The sequence below is a fragment of the Elephantulus edwardii genome, unplaced genomic scaffold, assembly GCF_000299155.1.
Source record: "Elephantulus edwardii isolate Elephantulus edwardi_28Jun2011 unplaced genomic scaffold, EleEdw1.0 scaffold00003, whole genome shotgun sequence".
NCBI classification, from domain to species: domain Eukaryota; kingdom Metazoa; phylum Chordata; class Mammalia; order Macroscelidea; family Macroscelididae; genus Elephantulus; species Elephantulus edwardii.
In genome coordinates, this window is record NW_006399753.1 from 24,225,812 (window position 1) to 24,231,782 (window position 5,971).

The following is a 5,971-nucleotide window of genomic DNA, read 5'->3' on the forward strand; positions in this document are numbered from 1 at the left end:
TGTCATTATGAGGCAGAGTTCACTCAGCATAATGCTCTCCAGTCCCTCCCAAGTTAGGTCATGATTTACAAAATCATTGTTCCTGTGAGCTGCATAGTATTTCATCATGTGAATGTACCAAAATTTCTCAATCCATTCTATTGTGGTTGGACATCTGGGCTGTTTCCGTGTTCTTCCAATGGTGAATAATGCTGCTATGGACATTGGTGAATAAGTCTCCATTTGTGCCTCAGTTCTCATTTTCTTGCGGTATATTCCAAGCAATGGAATAACTAGGTCATATGGAATTTCCAAGTTCAGCTTTCTGAGGAAATGCCAAACTGCCTTCCAGAGTCAGTGTACCATTTTAGAATTCCACCTACAAAGTTTAAGAGTTCCTATCTCTTCACATCCTTTTCAACATTTATTACTCGCTGTCCTTTTAAACTTTGCCACTACTACAGGAGTAAGATGCTATCTCATTGTGGTTTTGATTTGCATCCCTCTTATTGCCAGTAATTTGGAGCATTTCTTCATGTGTCTGTCATTTGAATATCTTCCTCTGTGAAAATTCTTTCCATGTCTTTTGCCCATTTTGTAATTGTGTTATCAACCTTTTTCTTGTGGAGGCCCTGTAGAGTCCATGTGACAAATATGGCAGAATCACAATCTCTTTCTTCAGAACCCTTCAAACACTCAGATTTGTCAAGCAAGATAAGTCAGAACTGTGATGCATTTCCCAAAACATTGGGCCAGTGATATAGGCTTGGTTTCTGAAAAGTAAAGATGATTCTTCTTTGTCACCTCAAACTCCCAGCATTTGTATTCACCCACTCATTTGCCCATGAGTTGGAACTGACTCACAGATGACCCTCTGATGGGTTTTCAGAAGCTGTAAAGCCCAAGAGAGGAGATTGTCTACTTTTTTTCCCCTAAGGGAGAGCTGGGGGGATTCCAACCAGCTGCCTTTGGGTTGGAAGTGGCACCACAAAAGTGATTAGTTCATAAAATGACCATAATAAATTGAAAACCATAATACAAGGAGACAAAACAGCCAAAAAAGAAACTAAATTTTAACATATAAAAAGAAAGGAAATAATCAAGAAAGGAAAGAAGGAAAGGCAGATTGAAGGAAGCAAAGGCTAACAATTATAGTTTCTGAAAGGAAAGGAAAGCCGGCTGTACTTACAATAATTTTATTCTGTAATACAAAGTATATCTTTTCTAAAGTATATTCTGATCTGAAATGGCTTTCCTAAGAGCTGGTGCATGAGTGAATCAAAGTAGCTCCACTCTGTGGGGAAACACAGGAACTCAGACCACAACACAACTAATTGACAAAGGAGCCCCAAAGGCCAAAGACTTTACTCAGCAGCATTAATTTGGCATATGGTTATCCTGATGCCCAGTTCCCTCCCTTTCTCTCGTCTTTGTAATTATGCTCTAAATAAGCACAGGAGAGGAAGAAATAAAGCACTATTAACACTAGATAATGGTCCTTGAAGGAAGAATTTCATAAACCATTATGCCATACAGCTTGCTAACTTATTATTGCTCCAAATCACAGGGGGCTGGCTTTCTATCTTAGCCTTTCTTTTAAGTAAGCCTGCTTTGCTGTGGAAGGCACCAGAACCATAGAAACCGAAATCCCTGAATGCTCATGGAAGTAAGCGTTCTGACTCCACTGCCTCAGAAAGACAAAGACCTAATTTGTTCCTTTTAAAATTTTAATTATGAATCCTTTCGAAGGACCCTCTAATTAAACTTGCCCAACAGATAGCTTGCAATGAGGAAGCGAAATAAAGCAACAGGTAATAATCAGGGCTTGGTAGCTGGAACCACTACTCTCCCACATCCAGAAGAAGCAATTTGAAGCTTCCTCCTTCTGGTCACCAAATTTTGAAATTTATCTTTAAAATGTCTTTCTGAATTGCTGCACTGGAGAGAAGGGGACAACTTAAAAGAGAAGCTGTGGTGAGGAAGATGTCTCTGTATGAGTTAAGGGCTCTTGTTTTTTTAACAAGCCACACTCTATTTTACTGGGGACAAAGTGTGCTTCAAATTAGAAGGGAAGATATTTTTCTTCAAATCAATGTGTTGCCCTAGTTTTAGAATTCAGAGATTTTTTTTTCCACAAAGCTACAATCCTCTCAGGGAAAAATGAAATGAGGATATCTCATTATTTGAAATAAATGCTTTGCTTCGTTTGCTGTGATGGATATTATATCTTGACTGCCTTATATAGGACAGACTCTTAATGATGGGCACAGCAATCACTTATTTAATCACAAGAGCCTAGAAGCCAGGCAACTTGATCTACCTCAAGTGGGGCTTCTCCAGTGGGAGAGGAAACACCAGGTTTTTTTATTAGAAATGTGAGCGAAGATGAGAGGCGAGACATCCCACTCATATCGATAGCAGCTGGGAAAATTTAAAAATGATGAGTTCTGTGATACCAAAAGTAGGTTCATTTGACCCATCATCTCTGGGGAAGCGGATATAAATGGATAATTTTAGAAACTGGAAAGATTTGTTTTTGTAAAATGCACAAAGTTTAAGTAGGAGACAATTCTGAAACACCACATCATAGGAAGACAACATATACTAAGATTATTGTTTCAAGTAATGATATCAGTATTAGTAGTGTGTAGCTTACCAGTAAAGAACAGAAGAGAACTTACTCTTGTTTTGCTTTTTTGTTTTTGGTGGGGAGGATAATTCAAATATCCATTAATATAGTACTGATTTATTGGAACACAAGATTGCCAAAAGTCAAGAGCTGCTGTTAATGGAAATTTGTTTGTTAGCAGTTGATGGCAGGACAATTAAAGGCCTAGATTCAAGTTCCAGTCTTTTAACTTCAGCTCTGTGTCCTGTGCATCTTTATGGTTTGTTTCCTTGTTCATAAGAATAATAATAGCTTGCCATATTTTATATCATTATTTTAAGTATCAAATGAGATTACAAATTTTAAAATGCTTTGCAAAGCTGGAAAGTGCTACATGAATATAAAGTATTATCATTATTAAACTGAACCTCTTAAATAAGGACAACTCCATAGAGGGTTGCCTATAAAATGTTTCATAAAAATAGTCAATGCATTTTGATTAATTGGTGCAAGAAGTAGTTTTCTTAATTAGATGTTGCACAAAGGAAAAAAAAGAGAAAAATCTTGACACCTGCAGTTGACTTTTTAAAGAAACTTTCATTTTTAAGTGCCTATGTAAATAGGTCTTGCATTTCTGTAAAATATAATGGTATGTAAGTTAGAGGAAATGTCATTATGACTATTATTACTACTTATGCTAATGTGATAAAGAGTGATGTATTTTTTCAAGAATTCCTTTTATAATATTAAAATTTGCCATATTTCAATAGCCTACTGAATAGGATACTTGCATAGCCCTACTTAATGTTCTATGTCTAGAAAACAGCCTCAAATGTCTACATTATGCTTATTGTGTAGTTGTAAGGAAAGTGCAATATAAAACATAACTTCAATGCTTTTCTCTCTATATTTTTAAAAGGCAGATCTGAAACATAATATTATAAAGTGTATGTATTATTACTTAACCAGTTAACTGAGGGATTTACCCATCTTCTGCAGGAGAGGGTTTATGAGTTATTCTACAAATGCATCTAAAGGAAAGTCTGGGTGACAATGACAGAGCTTTCCTTGGCAGAGTGACTTTTAGACTGTACCCTTTAATCTCTGAAATCTTTGGCTTTTGAGTATAATTTTCTTAAATTAGCACTCACTGCTCAGTCAAATGAAAATGTGCCCTTTACTTTGTTCTAATCTTCAGCCATGCATGTTGGTTTTTCACACTCCTCAACTCTGTAGATCCCCAGGATCATTCCACACAATCCACACTCACTCAACTTCTTCCTCCCAAGACACAATTTTATACCTGAAATTTCTATTCTGGACAGTCTCCTATTTTAAAAACTTCTTTTTAATAAAGAGTCTTATCTCTCTTATGATTAGAGAGCTAGTCAGCTCGTATTTATTCTACTAGTACTTTGAACTTCTCACCATAAGAAACTTTACATAACATTTAAAACCATTTCAGGCTATACCTGACTCCTCTAACTTGGATTCTAACGTCTGTATTAATACATTGAAGAAGTTCTAGTGGAAAAGCATTTGGCTGTTGGTTGAGAAGTTTGTGGTTCGACGACACCCCACAGCTCCTTGAGAGAAAAACATAATGATCTGATTTAGTAAAAGGCTTAGGAAACCCTTTAGGGCAGTTCTTCTCCTTCACATAGGGTAATAATGAATCAGAATTGACATGAGGGCACTTAAAAACAAGAAAAGGACATGCCACCAGGGATATCATTGCTGACGTCAGATGGATATTGGCTGAAAGTAAGGAATACCCGAAGAATGTCTATTTGTGCTTTATTGACTATGCAAAGGCATTTGACGTTGTTATGACTTGATCATAACAAGTTGTGGTTGACATTGAGAAGAATGGGGATCCAAGAGCACTTGATTGTGCACATGTATGACCTATACCTGGAGCAGCACTGAGAAGCGAGCAGGTTGTACTGCATGATTTGGAATTGGGAAGGGAGTGAGCCAGGGTTATATTCTCTCTCCATACCTATTCAATTTGTATGCTAAGCAAATTATCTGAGAAGCTAGACTCTATAAGGAAGAGTGTGGCATTAGGATTGGAGGGAGACTCATCAATAACCCGTGTTATTCAGATGCCACAACCTTGTTTGCTGAAAGTGAGCAGACCTTTGGTGAAGTGTCTGTTCATATCCTGTGCTCATTTTCCAACTGTTTACCTTTCTTTCTTTGTGATGCTCAAGTATTTAATAAATTCTAGATATAAGTTCCTTATCAGGTATCACTACCAAATAATTTTTTTCCCCCAGACTGTGCCTTCTCTTTTTAATCTGTTGGAGAAGTTTTTGTATGTGCATAGGGATTTAATTCTTAGATTCTCAGATTCTTAGATTCCTCCCCTGGTTGTAGGTTCTTCAGGATGCTTGGAAGACTGTTTATATCATGGATTAGGCCTTCTAAAATTCTTTCAAGCTTTTCTGTAATGAAGTTTATAGTCCTTGATTTTAGTCCTAGGTTCTTGATCCACTTTGAGTAGTTTTTTGTGTATGGAGTAAGGTGTGGATCTTGCTTGAGTTTTCTGCAGATAATTTCCCAATTTTCCCAACACCATTTGTTAAAAAAAGGCTGTCATTTCCCCACTTATCTAATTTCTTCTCCTTGTCCAAAATCAGTTGACCATAGGTAGATGTGCTGATTTATGGATTCTCAATTCTATTCCACTGATCTGTGTGTTTGTCATTGTACATGTACCACACTGTCTTGACTACCACAGCAGTGTAGTAGGTCTTGAAATGTTTTCTTTTTTAAGCTCCTCCTGATTTTTGTTTGAAGTGTTCTGTAATTCTCCAAGTTTGCTCTTCACCCATTGGAAATACAAAATCATTGTTCTTTTATATTCTGTGTCATCAGACTTTCTGGCTTCAGGAATCCATTGATACTGTGTCACCTTTTGGGATTGACATCTTGCTTTGCGCTTGTGTAGGGTGTAAAGTAGCCTGCTTCTTACATGACATTGCTGTGGTAGAGTTTTTCATGCCTGAGGTGATGATAAGTTCTTAATCTAAAGTCATTGCTCTAAAAGAGGGTGGGGCTGCTATCCTACCTGTGTTTCTCTCTGAAGTTCTGACCCAAGGGGAGGTTCAATTCAGGGCCTTTGAGAGCAGCCTCTTGTTGCAACTAAGTCAGATCAAGGCACTCTAGATTAAAGGCTAGTTGACTGGATGTGGAGGCACAGGTGCAGGGTGGAATGTGCCCTGGGTGGGCACGGGGGGCAGGGCAGGCGTGCACAGGGACCTCACTCAGTTTCCAGCTGTCTGGGTGGGCTTGTGTGGTGTCCTCGCTCAAATTCCAGCTGTCCAGCTCTCTTCTGGTGACTCTTGCCCAGCAGTGTACTGGGTCTGGTCTGGCGAG